The sequence below is a fragment of the Thamnophis sirtalis genome, unplaced genomic scaffold, assembly GCF_051295495.1.
Source record: "Thamnophis sirtalis isolate CommonGarterSnake01/CBP01778 unplaced genomic scaffold, rThaSir2_p1.2 scaffold_5, whole genome shotgun sequence".
NCBI classification, from domain to species: domain Eukaryota; kingdom Metazoa; phylum Chordata; class Lepidosauria; order Squamata; family Natricidae; genus Thamnophis; species Thamnophis sirtalis.
Genome location: NW_028261385.1, coordinates 92,526,539 through 92,547,517, shown reverse-complemented (window position 1 = coordinate 92,547,517; position 20,979 = coordinate 92,526,539).

The window sequence follows — 20,979 nt, the reverse complement described above, 5'->3', positions numbered from 1 at the left end:
GTAGTAGCAGTTATTTTATTTTCCCCATGCTACTTTTCAAATGAATGCTATTCAGACTATTTCACCTACAAGGTTTTTACATGTGAATAGAAGATGATCTTGTGAAAATCACATGGAAATGAGAGGAAGTTTGAAGCTGAGGAGGCTCAGGGCAGGGCATCAGTGTTGGCTTCTTAATATTTCAAGTCAATAGAAGCCAGTTCAAATTCCAAGTTCTTTCTGAGAACTGGGAGAGAGAAAATGGTGGTAGGGTGGCAGGTTTAGAAGACTTCCTGTTGTAGAGCAGATCTGTACTTCCTCCTTCCGGTGGTGGAGGCACCTTGATAAACATTCATGAAGGCTGTCAACAAATGACATTGTCCCAACCTGTCTTTAGCCCACTGTGAAGGCATGGGGCTGGCAGCAGTAAAGCCATGGCTTTGTATGGTTTTACCAGAGTAGCAGGAGATGAAAGAGAAAGAGATATTGGGAAAGATGGTATGCTAGTCCTCTATTGCCATAGGGCAGGGCTATCAAACTCCAAGCCCGTGGGCCAGATGTGACATGTGATGTGCTAGCCATGCCCACATCCAGTTTAGCAAAGGGGGGAAAGTCCCAATAAGTCACATGATGCTGCTGTGACAACATGAGTTTGATACCCTGCCATGCAGCAATCAGGTAACTGAAATCCAAGTACTGCATCTATTCTTTTTCCCTTGACCTTTCTTGCTGGGAGTGGCAAGAGAGAATAGGAGAGAGGAGCAGGCAAAGAAATGGCATAGCATGGTTCCCTGAATGCCAGTCCTCCAATCCCACCAAGCAAACATTCTGTTGGATAGGACATTTGACAGTCAAACACCTATGAGTCTTCTGATGCCAATCAAGGGGCACCAAAGAAGGTATTCTCCATCCCACCTCTCTTCTCCTTTTTCTCATGCTCCATTGCCCTATTAGAATGGTTAGAAGTTTGCTCAACATTTCTTTAACTCAGAATGCTTTTCTCCCAGCCTTTTCACTGGATGTCAGCCCTGTACTACTGCTGTGCAGAAGAAACCCAACTGAGTACTGGATGGCTTAGTTCTGAGTAAATACACGGGTATCAAACTCAAGGCCTGTGGACCAGATCCGGCCCATTGGGTGCTTAGGTCTGGCCCGTGGGGCTACCCTAGAAATAGCAAATGACTGGCCTGTGGTGCCTCTGTCAGTGAAAATGGAGCTCAGGAGAACTGCGTGCAGCCCTCCCAGACTCTGTTTTTGGCTGCAACTGCCTCCTGTCACCCTCTGCCAGTGTAAATGGAGCTCAAGGTACCATACAGGGCAGGAAGCCATCATGGCTGAAAATAGAGCTCAGGAGGTAGTTTTCACTGGCAGAGCACTCGGGCCACCATAGATGCCCCCAATGTGAGTGATGTCAAGTTGGCCACGCCCACCCTGGCCACGCCCACCCTGGCCACGCCCACCCCAGCTCCCGAAGTCAAACACAACCCTGATGCAGCCCTCAATGAAATTGAGTTTGACACCCCTGACATTGAGGATTCCTGAAGAAGAAACAGTTTGCCAAATCTCTATGACCATGTACTTCTTCAGCAGCACAGCTATTTTCATGTTGCATGTTGTATGTACATGTCAACCATGAAAGTTGGCATTTTTGTTTGTTCCACATGCCATTCTTAAATATGGACAGAGGATCGGCAGAAGCAAAGGAATTTTTAGAGCTTGATTTCTTAGCTGGTCACAAACTTATTCCTTTGTCTATTGCTTGTGAGAACTCATTCTTGATCTGCACAAAATAGACTTTTCTTCTGCCTTAAACTATGATTTCTGTTGCAAATTTCATTCTGAAAGTGTGAATTTGAGCACAAGGAAGCCAGTGATCTTTTGGTCACACCAGAAAACTTAACTGCAACATATTTGCCCAGTATGTGTCTGTTTCTCTGCGTGTAAAAATAATCACTCACAGGGTTTTGCTTGAGGTGATCAAGCACTTAAGCCACACTGTCACACTGAAGCTTTGCAATTAAAGTGATTGCTTTAATGACCATTTTCCCTTGTGCTACTCTTGACTGCTAACGTGATGTGTCCAAAGAGCCTGCTGATTTCTCAGAAATCAGTGAGGATTGAAGAAATTGCCAACTCTAAAAATTAGACACTACACCTGATACTAAGATGTTAGAATTACTATGCTCAGAGAGTTTCCAAAACTTCAGTTGATTCTTAAGGGAAAGAAAGACAATTCAAGACAATTAAAGTGAGACAGAAAAAGATAAGTTAGCTATAAGAAAAAAATAAGTTCCCATTCAGGCAGTGCCTAGTAATAGGACCAAATCAAGGTTACAAAACAGTGTGCATGCAATTGTATGCAAAGTGACAATACTGTGATTGTTACCTATTTTCTGGTCTTTCTGTCACTGATTGAAGTCCAAACATTTGGACTTTGACCTTATATTTCTCTACCTTCTTGAATGCTGAAACAAAAATGGAATTGCTTGGAAAGCAAACAAGTAATAGCTTGAGAATGTTGCTTGAGAACTGTCTTAGTTGGTTCTCTTTGGAGGAAAAAAACCAAATACTGAACATCTATCCAAAACTGCCAATAGTAAACTAGCAGTAGGCCACAAATTTCTATTTGAGTCAATCAGCAGTGACTCATACATCTCCGTCCCTAATGAAATTTTAAAGACAGCCTCTGTTTTTAATCCTCGAAGAGCAATGAATGCTTCATTTATTATCAATATTAATATTTTATGGGATGTTTGATGCTTTAATATACCGCTAATGGAAAGTTTACATTCTAAGTCTGGGGTGCAGTTTGAAATGAGGAGGAGGAGGAGAACGGGTGTGATAATATATTTATCATTATCAGGCAGAACTAATAATTGCAGTTTTACCTCTGTTCATCTGAACTGCACTTTTCTTCTGGTAAAGTTTCTCATGCAAAAAAAAAATGACTCCAATTCAAGACAGATGGTTTTGAATTGGGGTGGGGGGGGTTGAGGTCTGCTGAGGGAAGCTTCCCCATCCTCAACTTTTCTTCCCATTGCTCTTTCTAAAGATCAGAGAAAAAATTATAATATATGTTTCCCATTATCTGCAGCTTTATCCTCAATCATCTGCACAAAGGTTATTTCTTCAATTTCATATCTCATGAAAGTATGTAATGGATTCTACGCTAGATGGTTCTTTCTCTAGCTCATTGCGAATATAGATAACTCAGTTCAATGGTCCTTGGGGGGTCAGATTCTGATTAAGGCTATATATTTGTTTGGGGTTTGATGTATTATAACAACTGCTTGTTTCTTTGTGCTGCCATATGCAGTTTCTTTTTTCCTCTCACCCAATCCCAGCATATAGGATTAAACGTTTTCAGAAATAAGGAGCAAAGTATAATATAGCAACAGTGCCTGCTTTCTAATTATCTGGCTGTAAAGCTTTTATTGCGGGATAGAAGGTGATCTCTGGGAAAATCTAAAGTACTTAATTGTTACCCTGAGTTTGTTTATCACTGTATTTGAAACACGGGGCTGTGCAAGGGTTCAAGGGGTTGTTTCAATTTCAGAACGGTTGGAACAAAATGCCCTGTTGGGAAGCACTCTGGTCTTCTTGCTTTGCTCTGCTTTGCAACTGCTCTTCAGCATCACTACTAGGCATTAATGCTTCTGGAGAACAGACCACCTAACTTCTGCTGTCACCACTGTCCAAAGGCACTCACCTTCCCTGGCACAGAGAATCAGTTTGGTCTAGTGCAGGGGTGTCAAACTCGCATCATCATGGCAGCATAACATGACTTATCATGATGCCGTCTTTTCCTGCTTTGCTAAACTGGGTGTGGGTGTGACCAGAGTGTGACACCTCCATCTCGTGGGCTGCGAGTTTGAGTCCTAGTCTAGTGAATTAAGGCACTAGGCTAGAAATTGGGAGACTGTGAGTTCTAGTCCTGCCATAGCCATGAAAGTTGGCTAGCTAACCTTGGGCCAGTCTCTCTCTCCCCCCCCTCTCTCTCCCCCTCTCCCCCTTCCCCTCCCCCTCCTCTCCCCTATATAAAATGACTACATAACATACCATAGTTTGGTAGAAGTCTCTTTGGTGGGGGCAGAAGGGGACAGGGAGAAGGTTTAGGTTTAAGGTTTTATTCAACTTGTATGCCGCCCTATTCCCGAGGGATTCAGGGCGGCTAAGAAAACCAAGGGAGAGGGGGGGACAATACAAAAGGGAAGGCAACAGAAACAGACAACAATGCAACAATTTAAAAGGTCTCAACAAGCACACCAATTCGAGTAGGGGATTGAACTCAACAGCCCCAGGCCTGCTGGAACAGCCAGGTCTTAACGGCTTTACGGAAAGCCTGAAGGGTGGTGAGGGTCCGAATCTCCACAGGGAGATCGTTCCAGAGGACCAGAGCAGCCACAGAGAAGGCCCTCCTCCAGGTGGTTGACAGCCGGCATTGGCGGGCAGATGGGATTCAGAGGAGGCCTAATCTGTGGGATCTAATGGGTCTTTGGGAGGTAATTGGCAGGAGGCGGTCTCTCAAGTACCCAGGTCCAATACCATGTAGGGCTTTATAAGTGACGACTAGCACCTTGAAGTGTATCCGGAGACCAATAGGCAACCAGTGCAGCTCACGGAGGATAGGTGTAACGTGGGTGTACCAAGGCGCACCCACAATCGCTCTCGCGGCTGCATTCTGGACCAGCTGAAGTCTCTGAATACTCTTCAAGGGCTGCCCCATGTGGAGCGCATTGCAGTAGTCCAGTCTTGAGGTCACAAGGGCGTGAGTGACTGTTGTGAGAGCCTCCCGGTTCAGGTAGGGACGCAATTGGTGCACCAGGCAAACCTGGGCAAATGCCCCCCTGGTCACAGCCGACAAATGGTGATCTAAGGTCAGCTGTGGATCCAGGAGGACTTCCAAATTGCGAACCCTGTCTGAGGGGCGTATAATTTCACCCCCCAGCCTGAGAGTTGGAGAACATAGCCAATTAAGCCTTAAGACAACCCAAAGGACTTCCTTGGGGAAAAAAAAGATCTTGCCATTTCTGCAGCATAGATTGCTTTGTCAAGATGACTAGACTGTCTTGCACAATCAGTTAAAAAGAAGCATTTTGATCTAGCAAAGGGAATGGACACAGGAGCAGAGAAAAAATGTTGGTGCAAATAATGGGCATTGTGTGTGGAACCAGTTCTGCCACTCGATATTTATGAGAATCAATATTTGTTTTCTCATCTGGGAATATAATACATCCAGAACAGTGGTTGTTTAAGACTAGAGATGCACAGATCTGGTCTGTTTCACAAATTTTTATCTGTTAGTCTGATCCATTAATTTGTTTGCAATAAAACAGATGCATCCATACATGCACTTCTCATGAGATGCTCTTCTGACCATCTGCTGTTACATAATGCATCTCTCCCTCCTCTAAATATGGTATTTTTTTGGTGATTTCTTGAATACAGAATGACAGAAGTTAGTGGAGTTCTTTAACTTCTGTTCAGGCATGAATAATGTAATAGAATGCATCTGTTTTTACCAGGGAAATCTATCATGGATTGAATATATGGTGCTATGCAAGACCAATGCATTCACAATTTAATGAGAAAATTAAACAACTAAACAGACCCTTATTGTATCCCATTAATTCTTAGAAGGTGGGTATACATATCTTCTATGTCTACATGCCCTTGTAAAATTTACTGCTGTTTTGTATTAGAAATATTTTTAGAAATATTCATCTGTTCATTATGTATATTATTTATAAACTTTCTGCATCATTCCTGTATTATTCTGATTTTATTTTTTTGCTAAAAAGACAAAAACAGGCATAAAATCTCATAGATTCCATCACAAAAAAAATAGATTAAAATTTATTCTGGTCATCATCAGAGGGGAAGGAAGGAAGAATGGAAGGAAGGAAGGAAGGAAGGAAGGAAGGAAGGAAGGAAGGAAGGAAGGAAGGAAGGACGGGCGGAAGGAAGGAAGGAAGGAAGGAAGGAAGGAAGGAAGGAAGGAAGGAAGGAAGGAAGGACACCCTGAACTTTGGAAGATTGAATCAGATATGTTTTCATCAGAATCTGTAAGGAGAACGCCTTGTACTTTTCAATATGCAACGCTCATAAATCAATCTGAAACAAATGCCACAATTTCAGCTTCAGCCAATGAAGTCCAGTAAGTTATAGTGAAAACAACCTCAAGAATATCAATATGCCAGCAAAACTCTTCTTCAATCACTATTCTCTGGTTATCAAATATATATTGTTTAAAGATATGTCTGAGAATACAAAAGAAAGGGAAGATTAATCTCAGAGAGAGTTCCAATAACTTTTACAGGAGAAAATTGAAGCAGTCCTTGAAATATTTCCCCACATGACCCAAGAGTTAAATCTGCCTTTCTGTTTTTGACTCTGAAAAGACAGGATCTGACCAGTTCAAAAATACTCCCTTTGGGTTGACATGTCTCCTCCTAGAGAAACATAAATTCCTGTAGCCTAAAAAATATTTGAGGAGTAGGACTCATTCACATTGAAAAGTGACAGAAAGAACAAAGCTTGGAATAGCACAGCTGCCAAGAAAATTCAACAGTTTTCCGATCTTTACTGGAGCCGCAACAAATCTTTCTTACAGGCATAGAGCAGCCTATGAGGAATACAATAATATTAAAAAAGAAAGACAGAAGGAAAAATAAAATTTAAGTACTGTGTCAATAACTTTTATTGACTATTTTGTGAGTGAAATTTGCACATGATAAAGCAATTTCTCCCCTATTTTTAGAGATATTTGTCAGCCTCAGCAACTTTTAAGATTTGTGGCTGCCAACTCCCAGAACTCCCCAGCCAGTATGTCGGGAATTGAATTCCACGCATTCTAAAATTGCTGATGTTGAGAAACATCAATTTACCAGATCATGTAAATGGAAATTATTGGAATGCCCAGGAAACTTAGTTAAAAGAGGAACAATCAGCTTTTGATGAGTGTCCCCATAAAACTGACAATGGAGAAGAATGTGGACCATGGTTTGTATCATATCCATGCTACTGGGACAATATCACACTGGAAAAGAGATTACGTTTTCCTTCCCAAACTTGCAGAGGACATTAGAACAAGCTAGATTTAACACTGTCCTACATTTGGGGAACACAATTCAATTTAGTTATGAAACTGGTGGGAACTAAATTTCTGTTTATTTATAAATACATCCCATGGAAAAACAGCAGTTTCTATTTCACTTTCTATGTGTAAAATCTTTCGTTTTAAGGCTAACTTTGCTTGATCAGACAATAATGGTAAATATTACTGAATAAAGAGTTGCTTTGAGGTTACCTCAGCGTGTCCGGCCATCTGTTGTTCAGATCACAATATTTCTAACATCCTAAAACAATGTTATGGCTTATGATTTGGAGGTTGTTTTGTTTTTCCTGTTCCTCCTGAGCTATCTATAATTCTGTTTCCCCCTTTATGGTACTCTGTACCAGTGGTGGGATTCAAAAATGTTTATTACCAGTTCTGTGGGCATGGCTTGGTGGGAGTGTCAGGGGAAGGATATTGTAAAATCTCCAGTCCCTCCCCACTCTAAGGGAAGGTTACTGCAAAATCCCCATTTCCTCCCAATCAGCTGGGACTCAGGAGGCAGAAAATAGATGGGGGTGGAACCAGTCAGAAGTGGTATTTACTGGTTCTCTGAACTACTCAAAATGTCCGCTACCGGTTCTCCAGAACTGGCCCTAACCTGCTGAATACCACCTCTGGCATGTACTGGTCCTCCCCAGCAAACTTCAGTCTGGAATAAGACAGCAACAAAACCGTGACCCGACAAATGCACGCCCGACAAGAGCGTGCCGTCAAAACCACGGTGATAAAACAGCGATGTCAACAGCGTGCCCACAAAGGGCGCTGACAGAAGCGCGATTAGGGTTAAGGTAAGGGTTAGGGTAAGGGTTAGGGTAAGGGTTAGGGTTAGGGTTAGGGTCAGAGTTAGGGTCAGAGTTAGGGTTAGGGTTAGGGTTAGGTTTAGGGTTAGGTTTAGAGTGCGCTTCTGTCGGCGCGCTATTGGCGGCACGCTTCTGCACTAATTTCTCAGCGCCATTTCGAACTTGCAGTTTTATCGCTGCGGTTTCATTGGCGCGCTTTTGTCGAGCACGCATTTGTCGGTGAACCCATCCACAGGGAGGATTTTTTATAAAACCAAAATAAGATGGCAGTCAAAAGGGTGAAATCTAAACAATCATATTCATTTTTATTTTATCTTCCTGTAGACATCTCTGTGATAGCAAGTGTCTGGTTTCCATTAAATATTATTCAGCTACCTACCTTGAATGCTTAACAAAGTGGTTCTTTCCCTGCGTATTTGTATTTTCTCTTTTATTATGTAAAGCTGAATATTTTGTCACAAAAGGAAACAACTGCATTTTCTATCTAGACATGAATTGACACTGGGCCTTAAGAGAAAATCCCAAGGACTTCCATGGAACATGCTGTCTGAACAGGCTTAGATTTTAGCCTTAGAAATCAACATCTCTCTCATGTTCAGTAAAAGAAAATATATCCATTCATGATTCATTTTCATCCATCCAAATATTCCTTCAGATACCATTCCTGTTCATACAAAAGTAACATTCTCTTCTGCACTTAATGTCTGATTCCCTGACCTGCATTTTCAAGACTGGTTTTTGCTCTTCAGAAAGAAGATCTAAGCCACGTTCTAAATGTTTCATTTAATCTTGAGCTAGATATATCAGTAATGCAGTGGTGTTAAATGATTTCCTCCTTACATTAAGATGCTGAATAACTTCAAAGCCTGGAGGTGAGCTTTAAAATACGGTTTTCTCCTGCAATATCAAGGGGGAAATGTGTCATGTATTCCCTATTAAGTCTGACTGTTTTTGAAACAGTCTTGGAAGTGCAGTTGCTAGAGAAATGAAGTCCGGATGTGAACTGCTCATTATTGTTCAAAGGGAGGATTTGGCTATACTTGAGCATTAAATGACGTTTGTCTCCACTCATCTCTATTCATTGTTGGCATCCTTCACTGGTGTCAAAAGGTGAAGTAGGACTCATATCCTGAAAATAACTGACTGCTAGAGCTAACTGTCATAAAAGCAAAAAGAGTTTAATAATCCAAATATAACGGTGAGAGTTCATTATTGTATTGGGAAAGGATGTTGCTGGAGAATAAACACTATAATCAGAGGATGTCTAAAGCACAAAGTAATAGTCTAGATGTAATAAAAATTTTCACCATACCAGAGTAACACAAGTTCAGTTTTCAAATTGTTGGTCAGATCATACATAGGCAAGACCAAGAGAAGGGGAGTCCATCAATATTGCTAACCTACAATTTCCAGCATCCTTCTCCATTGACTCAGAATTCTTGGGGATTGTAGTTCTGCATCATCTGGAAGACTACCATTTTGCTATTCTTGAGAATAGGAAAGGACATATTCTTTATTGGCCAAGTGTGTTTAGACATTTGTTTCTGGTGCATAAGCTCTCAGTGTACATACAACTAATAAAGTGGTAAGTCATAGATCATAAATCATAGGATACAACCATAAATTGTAAGATGCAAACAACAAGTAATAAAACATAAGGCACCAATAGGAGAAGGTTGTAGGAAAAATGAGAAGACAAGAAGATGAGAAATATGAGACTGATAATAGCAATACACTGTAGTACATGGATAAATATATTTAGGCATAAGAGAGTGCTGTGGGAATTAGGTCTTTAGCAAATGGCATGGGGGTAGGTGGGAAGTGTCTTTGGATCTAGTCAGGGGTGGGCTTCAAAAAATTAGCAAGGGCTTCTATGCCTGGTTGCTGGATGGGGGTGGCCATGGTAGGTGTGGCCTAATCAGCCTCCTGCACCATGGGTGGGGGGGTTGACCTTCCCAGACGCTGGAGGCTTTTTGAGCCTCCAAGAGGACAAAAACAGCCTCCCCAGGCTCAGGAGGCCCTCTGGAGGCTGGAAATGGACCCATTTCTAGCCTTCCCAAACTTTGGTAGGCCTGTTTTTCACCTTCCATGAGCCTCCATGAGGGCCCTGTACTTCCCTGCATCCAAAACGGACTGCACAGGGACTCCTGAGAGGGGAGGGATTGGCGAGGCCAGCCAGAAGTGGGATTTGTAGGTTCTCCAAACTGCACAGAATCTTAGGTAGAGGTTCTCTCGAACCTTTGTGAACCCCCAGCATCCCTAGACCATCTAGTTGTTTTGGTATGCAATGCCTTTTAGTGACATACTGAGGGGAGAAGTTGAAACAGTTTTTGTCCAGGATGTGAGGAGTCTGTAGATACTTTCTCATCTCCCCCTTTTTCTTGCTACCCTTATGGGCTCACTCCAAACACGTTTCCTCTGTTCCTTTTTGTCTCTGAAAACAAAAAAAATGTTAATAGTAGCATGTTTTCTCTAGGTATTTGGAATATCACTTAAATTAGCTTATGTGGTTTGCTATTCCTGGCTTGTTTCTTAGTGACACACCTTAGCTAGGGAAGTTCAAACATATTTTCTGAGCAAACCCCCCCACCTTTATCAAAAGATTCATGTTTCTTCATCAATCAGTTGGAAAATATGTGATAGGTAAAAAGCAATGTTGGATAATTGAGTAGATGTCACCCCCCATGAGAGTGATTATGGAGGATTACAGTATAGGAAGTGAAGGATATATTTCTTTCTGCAACAATAATTTATTTACTCACTTACCTGCAATTTATTTCAAAGTTTCTCTCTCTCTTTTGAAAAATCTCCCGTTAATCCTTTTGTGTAGGCTTTGCCTGGATCTCCCTCTTTAGTGTTACTCTATCTTCACTCATCTCTTCAATTGTTATGCAGTTTTCTTCAAAGTCTTTCACTCAGACTTTTATCACCAAAAGAAACAAAAACATTCATGCATTCACCTCAATAGCCTATGTTTGCTACTTGTTCTTTCTCTTTTACTACTCCATTTAGATTTCATCTGTGATACATCACACATATGGCTTTGATGTCTCAAGGTGAAATTAGCCTATTTTATCTCACCTTTTAACCTAAATTTCTACATATTTGAGGAGTCACTGCATAGGGAAATAAGAATCTGGACCCACTGTATTTGTTAGATTTATATCACCTTGACAACAAAAGTGTCAAGACTATGGTTTTCCCAGTTGCAATGTATGGCTGGACCGTAAGAAAGGCTGAGCATCAAAGAATTGAGGCCTTTGAACTATGGTACTGGAGAAGACTCCTGCGAGTCCTTTGGACTGCAAGGTGATCAAACCAGTCAGTCCTAGAGGAGATCAACCCTGACTGCTCTTTAGAAGGCCAGATCCTGAAGATGAAATACTTAAATACTTTGATCACCTAATGAGAAGGAAGGACTCACTGGAGAAGAGCCTAATGCTGGGACCGATTGAGGGCAAAAGAAGGCGGGGACGATAGAGAATGAGGTGGCTGGATTGAGTCCAGTTGGCATTAGTTTAAATGCACTCCAGAGGATAGTAGAAGACAGGAAGGCCTGGAGGAACATTGTCCATGGGGTCACAATGGTTCGGACACGACTTCACAATTAACAACAACAACATATCTGCCTTTCCTCCAGCAAATTCTAGGCACTGTTCATATTCTTCCCTTGCCCAATGTTGCTCCATAAAAAAATCCCAGTGTGATTGGTTGGGTTGAAAAGGTACACAGTCACACAGTGAACCTCCTTTCTAAGAATGAAGTTGACTCTGAGTCTTTATGATTCTAACTCAACATCTTAACTACAACAGATTGGAGGATGGAGGGCTCATTATAGAGTCATTCCATGAGAGAGATGAGTTTCTAAATAAGAGAAACAAACATATACATTCAAATTATTGGTTTGTCTAACTACGTATCAACTCTTCTTATCTTTCTGAGAAGTTTGATGAGTTTCCTTGCACTTTCAAAAATCATCATTTGCAATGGAAGTTAAAAAAAAAGTCAAGATGGCTGTAATACCTGAATGAGCCATTCCCCTTAGTAATTATGTACTAAGTAATGAGGGACATGGTGGCTCAGAGCTTGTTGATCAGAAAGGTTGGCAGTTTGGTGGTTCAAATCCCTAGCGCTGTGTAACCGAGTGAGCTCCTGTACTTGTCCCAGCTTCTGCCAACCTAGCAATTTGAAAACATGTAAAAATGCAAGTAGAAAAATAGGAGCCACCTTTGCTGAGAAGGTAACAGTGTTCCGTGCGCCTTTGGCATTTAGTCATGCCACCCACATGACCACGAAGACATCTTCAAACAGCGTTGGCTCTTCAGCTTTGAAACAGAGATGGGCACTGGCCTCTAGAGTCAGGAACGACTAGCACATATGTGCAAGGGGAACATTTACCTTTTACGAAGTAATTATAAATACTTCTGTAATTATGATGTAATTACATAGACAAAAGAGTGGGGATTGGTTAGCATGATCGCAGATGTTATTTTGATTTGCTTGACTTCTCTCATATTGGCCCCACTTCAAATGCCCCATGGCTGACAAAAAAAAAAGCATTCTGACTGAAGTACACTACTGACCATAACATGGTTAAGGGCTCCTACAAGTCCCTTTAAAAAAAAATTTTTTTTGAATAGACACAAACAAACAAGACACAACAAACACCATAAAAACATATTCCATTACAAATTATAAAAAGTGTGTCAATTGGTTACAAAGAACTTTCGTGCATCCCTTCCACAGTCATCACCTATAATCCATATCAAATTATATATTTTACATAAAATATATTTATATATATTACTATCATCATATCTCATCCTTCATATGACTATAGTTGTTTTAACATCCCTTTATAACAAATATTCCAAAATTCAAGCAAAACCACATAATGGCATTCCATTGTTTATTTTCAATATCATCCAATAACATTCTATCTTTATGAAACATTCTAAATAAAAATTAATTAGGTTTGATAACAAAGTTTTTAAACCTCCTTTCTTAATCACTGTTTACAATTTCAATATTATAGGCTTTCATCAGGGGCGTGCAATCAGGGGAGGCAGGGGAGGCAATGTCTCACCACTGTCATCATGAAAAGAAAAAAAATGTAAAAGGAAAAAGGCAAGAGCTGAGGTCAGGCTGAGCTAGTTGCTGCCAAAGTCACCATGGATGACTCTGCTTAACTGTTTAAAATAGCCTCTAAAAAAGTGCCCTCTACAGGAGGTGGCAGGAGAACGACATGCCTCATCTAGTCTGGTGTTTTATGATACTCGAGCACGTCGTTCTCTTGCCTCCTCCTGTAGAGGGTGCTTTTTTAGAGGCTTTTTAAACAGTTAAGCACTAAGCAGAGTCATCCATGGTGACTCTGGCAGCAACTAGCTCAGCCTGACCTCAGCTCTTGCCTTTTTCCTTTTACATTTTTTTTTCTTTTCATGATGGCAGGCAAGAGCAGAATTGAAATCCTCTCTGAAACAGCTGGAAAAGGTATGTGTGGGTCAGAGGGAGGGGGAGGAATTCAAATTTCATCCTCCTGGTCCAACTTTGTGTGTGTGTGTGTGTGTGTGTGTTTGAGAGAGGGGGGAGGGAGCATATTGAGACAGTTCTTTAGTTTATGCACTATGTAACACTCTAATACTATGCTTTTGGATCTTCTGAAATTTTAATTATCCAATCATAAGCAAAACCAATGTTTTCAGTAGAATGAATTTCCACTTCTACTTACATCTGCCAGCCAAAATGCTGCTAGTGGTATTGCTAACATGGGCTGAGGAGGAAAACCTAAATTTTCTGAATCCTGGTGCAACTTTGTGTGTTTGAGAGAGGGGGGAGGGATGGAGAGAGGGAGGAAGGAGGGGAAGGGAGAAGAAAAAGAAAAAGAAAGAAGGAAACTTATTTAGCAAAGGAGAAAAACAAATGCTGTCACTTTAAATCAGAACTGAGCATGTCTGGCTGTGGAATTCTGGGAATTGAAGTCCACAAGTCTAAAAAAAATTGCTGTCTCACCAGCCATAAACCTCACCCATGTCACTGGCTTTCATACATAACTAAGTTTCAAAACTTCCTTTCATGGTCACCATTTAAAATTTATGCCAAATTTCCTCTTGTCAAACCAATATATATGTATACATTATATCAATATCAACTATTTATCTGACTATATCCATGATCAATCCAATTTCGATATTATAGGCTTTCATACATAACAGAATTTCTAAACTTCCTTTCATCATCACCATTTAAAAATTTATACCAAATTTTCTCTTGTCAAACCAATACATATGTACACATATCATTATCAATTATCTATCTAGCTATATCCATTATCACTTCATTTTTAACATAATGCTCTAATTTTAACTATTTAGCTAACATTTTGTTAATAGTTTTCATATCTCAACCTGTGTCTTTCCAGTAGTAGTACAATCTTATTTCTTTTGCTTTATGTGGGATTAATCTTCTGGTTATTTCCTTAGTTTTGTGTGGACTTCTCTTCGCACTTTGTGGTTGTTGCATGTCGTATAAATTCTTGAAATCCTCCATCAGCTTCTTTAATCGGCTTATCTTTGGTTATCAGTAGTGCTTTTGTTAAAGTTCCTCTCCTTAAATCCATCAATTCTTCTCTTTTTTCTCCTTCTATACCTTGAAATCTGGGATAGGGCTCCTTTCCATCTCTCTTCCCTTTCCATGTTGCATTCTTTCCATTTCCAACCACGCTCAGATCACTGTCAATATCCACAGTTATCTTAAGAGCCAAGGTGGTGCAGTGGTTAAATGCAGCACTGCAGGCTACTGCTAGATCAGCAGGTCAGCGGTTCAAATCTCACCGGCTCAGGGTTGACTCAGCCTTCCATCCTTCCGAGGTGGGTAAAATGAGGACCCAGATTGTTGGGGGCAATATGCTGACTCTCTGTAAACCGCTTAGAGAGGCCTGAAAGGCCTATGAAGCGTATATAAGTCTACTGCTATATTGCTATTGCTATTGCCTGTTTGTTCATTTTTTCCCTTGGGTTTTTGAGACTCTAACCTCCACTTTTTCCATTAGCTGGCTATCTTCATCAAATTTTGCTATATTACCATCTATATTTTCCAATTTCTTCTCAATTCTCTCTGATGTTTCTAATAATTTTTGAATTTCAAACATAATCTGTTGTAATGTTATGGTTTCTTCTTGGTATTGTGTCATTGTCCAATTTATAAACACTGCCACTCTAGTTGGAAAACAAAGCTTTGTTTTTCACTTCTCTCTCGCTGCCAAAGAGACATCCAAAGGGCACCTGCATATACAACCCATCTTATCTCTTTGCAAGCTAAAACCTTTGAAGTGCAAGGTCAAAATGATCAGAGAAAAGAGAGAGAAAAATATTTCCAGAACTCAGCCTCCAATCTCCAAGTGGCAATGTAACTTCTTTTCCTTCTGATGTTACTACTCTCTTTATATTCCTTTTATATCTTCTTTATATTCCAAGCTTAAAAGAAACAAGGCTCTTAAATGGAACAAAATAAAAAGAAAAAAAACCCATCCAAGCCAGTATTGTGAAAGTAAAAAAAAATTCATAATCCATAGATAAAAAAAATAGTAGAAGAAAAGCCAATACTTTCACTTTAAAAAGTAGGAAGTGTTTGCAAAACTTCCATCCATAGAAGACGATTTAAAAAAAGGATAATACACTGTCCAAAATAGCTTAAATTTGCTGCTTATTTTCTTTTCTTTTCTTTACACGTTTAATTTGGTTTTAATCTTTTTTGGGCAGTCTCTTTTGTAAAAATAAAATTTCGTTACCAGATGGACACACTTTCTCTTTTCCGCTTTGCTCTGGTTGCGGAGCTGTCCCGACTTCAGCAGCTTGGGCTGCGCTTCTTTTGCCGGCTAGAAGAGATTCTCTTGGATCAATCAGGGATCTTTGTGATGTCCCTGAGATCAGCAAGACATACTCTTTCCTGTCACTGTCTCTTCGGGACGGTTTAGGTCCAGATGGACCACCCAGCGGTAAAAGTATTGGCTGCAATCTTGGAGCTCCGAGAATGCACATCCATATCATCACAACATCAGCTCCTTCTCCTACAAGTCCCTTTTAATACATCTTTCCTTCTCTCTCTCTCTTTATATTTTACCTTTATTAATTTATAAGTAACTCAAAGCAGCAAACCTACCTAATGTTCTTCGTCCATCCCCCCCCCTCCTATTTTCCCTACAAGAACAACACTGTTAGGTGACCGGCTGAGAGAGTGATGGGCTGAAGATCCCCCATGGCTTTCATGGCTAAGATGGACCTGGAAATCACAGTCTCCTGGTTTCTGGACCACTTTCTTAACCACTACATGCAACAAACTGGCTCTCCACAAGTATCTCCACAGTAGAATATTTATCTGTTATCTTTTAGCTGAAGAACTGCAGAACTTGGAAAAATGCAAAAGGCAAATGATTACTGTATTCAGAACTGCTTTCTCCTATATAGTTCAGTTGTTTCACAGTAAAAATTGTTGCAGAGTAATTTTTCCTTCTTCTTCTGTAGATGATGGCAGAGCATTTATATCCTGGAGAGAGAGGATGGGCAGGCAGGGAGGGGGGAGGGAGGGAGAGAGAGGGGGGCTATAGATTAAACTAGTCCCATGCTTCTCTTATGAAAAGAATGCAAAACGCAGGTTTAAAAATCCATTTAGAAGCATACAATTTGTGAGATTAAAATATAAGAAGCCTATTGGTGTGTTAATTAAATCCTGCCTGAAGAGAATCCATGTATTCAATGTATGCAGAAGTAGAAAAGATTGATAAATAATATAATTAAAGCTGCTGATTTGCAGTCATCATGAATGTTTTTGTTAGGCAATAAACCTTGGATATTTTGATCCAGTTATAGAAGTCAGCTTTTGCTTAACAGATATAATTTGTATCCTCCCTGATGAAATAAATGAATAACATTCTCTCACAATCTCAGTCTCATAAAGTGGCTTGAGAATTAACTTCGACCAAGATAAACTGCAGGCAGGAAGACAAAGAGAACAGGATCGGTGCTGGCTGGAAAAAGCAGACAACATTCAATGCAAGGTACTCCTTGTTTAACATCCACTCATTCAATGACTGAAGTTAAAATGCCACTAAAGGAGAGGGGACTTACGATGGGTCCTTGTGCTTGTGGCTATCCCAGCATCCCTGTTGTCACAAGATTGCAAATTGGGTGTTTGGCAACCTGCTTGCAGTTATGACCATTCATTGTCCCTTACTTACATGTCACCATTTTGTGATTTTCCCTGCTGGCTTCCAACGAGCACACTCAATGGGGAAGGCAGTAGCAGGTAGCAAATGATGATTAGGTGATCATAGACACCTTGACTGTGCAGGATTCACCTAACAAGGGCAAGTGACTGCTGGAACTGCCATCTTAAGCCAGCACAGCCATGTGATGTCATGCCTTATGACCACGTTGCTTAGCAACAGAGTTTCCAGACCCAATTACTGACAGTAAACAAGGACTATGTGTATTGGGATCCAGTCCAATGGTTGCTTGTCATTAGCTTAGACTGTTTTATAACGTGCATTGAAAAATGTTTCAAGTGAAATATCTACGAGCTTAGATACAGTACAAACAATTTCTACAAGTGAAGCGTATAATGAACATCTTTCTGATAAAAATACTGTGATGTGAAAGATTGGACTGTGGTTTCTGAAGAGTTAAAGACTGATGAACCTGCAAAAGCAATCTTTTCAATGGATGGCGGGGGTGCGGGGAATCTGATTTCCAAACATATTTTTCTTTATTTTGTTTGTGTATAACATCCAAGGCTAATGTGCTGCAGCACATTTTAATTCAATCTCTGACAGTTTTGTGCCAAATGTTCTTAATTTCATTTTCTTTTTGAGTCAATACATTTTAGCATGATGTTATACATGAGGATCCTATCTTACAACTACAACGAAAAACTAAGACTTTTGTAACAAACTACCACTGCATTCTTGCATTTGTCTAAAATGCTGAAGAAACTGCAAAGTACAGGAAACTACTTTCATCTATATAGTTTTTTCCCAATATTGGGTCCCCAGCAGCTTTTAAACTGCAAAGCCCAACTTTCCCAGACCAATACTCATGGATTATGAGCATTGCCTTCAAAAAAGACCTGAGGTGAAAGGCTGGGAAAAGGCCTAGATGGACTCATAATGTAAATAATAATAATGCAGCTACATAGTTATGCTTGGCATATTTTTTACCATTTAACTCTTTTATTAGTTTATCAAAGTATAAAATACAAAGAAAAAAAGGCATGGAAAAGTAAGAAGGGGGCGGGAATGAAGAGATATAGTGTAACCAGAGCAGTGGTGGATTTCAAAATTTTTTAGAACCTTTTCTGTGGGTGTGGCCTGTTTTGTGGGAGTGGCTTGGCAGTCATGTGATCAGGCGGGAGTTGGTTGGACTGACCTGTTGGGAGTGGCTTGGCAATCATGTGATGGATGGGCGTGGCCAGCTTGCAAAATGTGGCAAAACTCACTTAACAATGTTCTTGCTTAGCAACCAAGATGTTGACTGAGAAACTGGCATTTGAAGCACGCAAGTCTTAAAGCTGGCAAGTTACAAGATCCTTGCATCCCTAACCCTTTAGAAAAAAACCCCAGGGGTGTTCAAACTTGACAGCTTTAAGACTTGTGGATTTCAACTCCCAGAATTCCTCAACTAGCATGGCTGGTTGGGAATTCTGGGAGTTGAAGTCTGCACATCTTAAAGTTGTCAAGGTTGAGAAACACTGCTCTAGAGGTAGCCACTTTAACTGCGAATGTTTGGAGATGGGAAGGATTAAGAGGGATAACTCCTCTGCTATCCCCTCAATCTACTCTTACAAAAGCCTCCAGGTTAAGATAACCTTTGTTGTCATGTCTTTACGGTGAGCACACTGGCTGGCATCTATTAAAAATGAAATGGTGTTGTTGCTCTCAAGAGAAAGTATACATCTACTTTGAAAGAGCCAAAGCCAAGGTCATTTCCACATTGCTTAAGAGTGAACACACTAATTGTGGAGCCTAATGAAAGAAGCCACGCATGCAGGTAAACAAGAAGGAGCTGAGTTAAGGAAGGCAGCGAGAAGGCGCAGCAACAAGAACTGAGAAACAGGGAAGGTGGGGAGGGATATAAACAAAAGAAAAGGCTTCTTAGTTGATGTTCATCTTTTCTTCTCAGCCTTCAAGGGGCTTCCATCATGCAACGCCAAGGGGGTGCCCTAAAGATAGGAAATTGACTCTTTCGGCTTGACCCTCGTCATTCACACATCCACGCAGCCTGTGGTCACTTCCAGGAGGCTGCACCCAAGCAAGCCAGAAGGAACAGCCTACCCCCAGGCACCCTCAACTCCCACCCACCCTGACTTCCCCCGAGGTTTTCTTACCTGCCACCCCAAGGAAAACCTTTCAGCTCCGGCAGACAAAGCGGCGTTGGGACCCTCTCCTGGCTGGGCTCTTCCCTCTCGCTCATCTTGATAATGTTGCTGCAGCTGCCAGGCACAGCTGGATGGAAGTAGCTGGAACTGCGCCGAGGCAGCCCGGCGGGTGAGCAAGTGAATGAGGACACGGCTGCCTGATCCTTCATCATTCACTCTTTTGTTCGCCCGCTCAGACCACCTCGGGGTTTCTCGGTGCTCCAGGAAGCCACGAAAGTGGCTGGGAGAGGCGCACAGCTTTGTTTAGCCTCCCTGGAGCCATGCACCTCTCCCAGCCACTTTCACGGCTTCCTGGACTGCTGAGAACCTTCCTGCCTCTGCTGGACTTCGTACTCTTCTCCGTGTTCTCCTTGCGACTGCAATAGACATCCAGAAGCGGCTTTGGGGGCTAATGGGGCTTGGGCTTCCAGTCTGACAGTGTCTGCCACTTCTGGACTTCTATTGCAGTCACGAGGAGCCGAGGAGAGTGTGGAAAAGAGCGTGACGTCCAGCAGATGCAGGAATTCAAAAATGACGCCTACTACTCCCTTGCAAGGGGAGTGAAGGAAACAACCTGGGTCTCTGCTCCCCATGTCACCTGTCTGGAGCCGCTGAAAGCTTTAAACTACTGGTTTCCCGCCACTTCGGCGTCCCTGAAAGGTGACTCCGCATTCTCCCTTTCCCTCGCCCCTCCTCCCTTCAAAAGCTGTGAGGCACTTTCTTAGCACCGGTTGCCCAGCTGGCATGGCCCCACATGCACACCTCCTCCTCCCCCTCCTCCTCCTCACTTCCCAACGGCTCTTCTCCTCCTTCCTGGAGCTCAGCGTGAGCCGGGCACAAGGGATGGGAGGCTGATTTTGAAATCACACCTTGGAAAACTTCGCTGGGAAGAGAGGTGGGGAACCAGTGGGGGGGGGGATGCCCTGGAATGCTGGTGGCCATGCCTCCTACACAAGTTTGGGGAGGTTCTAGGAGGCCGGCCATGCCGTACAAGCTACCGCCTGTGACTGCTGATGGAATGGGAGGGGTAAGTGAGCGAGGGGGGTGGGGCAGGTGCTCCATGAGGAACGGGTTCTAACCGGTTCAGTAGATTTGTAGAACCTCTTCTACCAAACTGGTTAGAACTGGTAGGAACCCACCCCTGCACCAGAGGTAGGTTGTTGCTGGTTCAGCTGAACTAGTAGTGGTGGTGGCGGGAGACTCCACCCACCCGCAAGCATGTGAGTGCATGAGCACTAGCAAACTGATAGTAAACCGGTTAGCAACCAACCACTGAGTATAACGGGAGAGAAAAAGAAAGAAAAAGGCAACCCCTTCTCACCCTCTTTAGGATAGTAGAAGGTAACAACATTACAGCTACAACTTTTTGCTTTGATAAAACAGAATCAAAGTTTCATCCCCCCCCCCCCCACACACACATTGTAAGAACAAAATCCGGAAGCAATTTTGAAATAGTGTCAAAATTAAATATATTCTCTTCTTTGTATAAAAGAATCAGTTTAACCATCTCTGCTTCTCTTTGCTGTGGGGGATAATATAGCATTCATTCTCATATTTTCAAATCTAGTCAATAATATTTTACAAACTTTGGAATATTATTCAGCATTACTTAAAGAACCAGAGGGCATGCATTTACATACATACCCATTTTATATATACAAAACTAATTAAAAACTT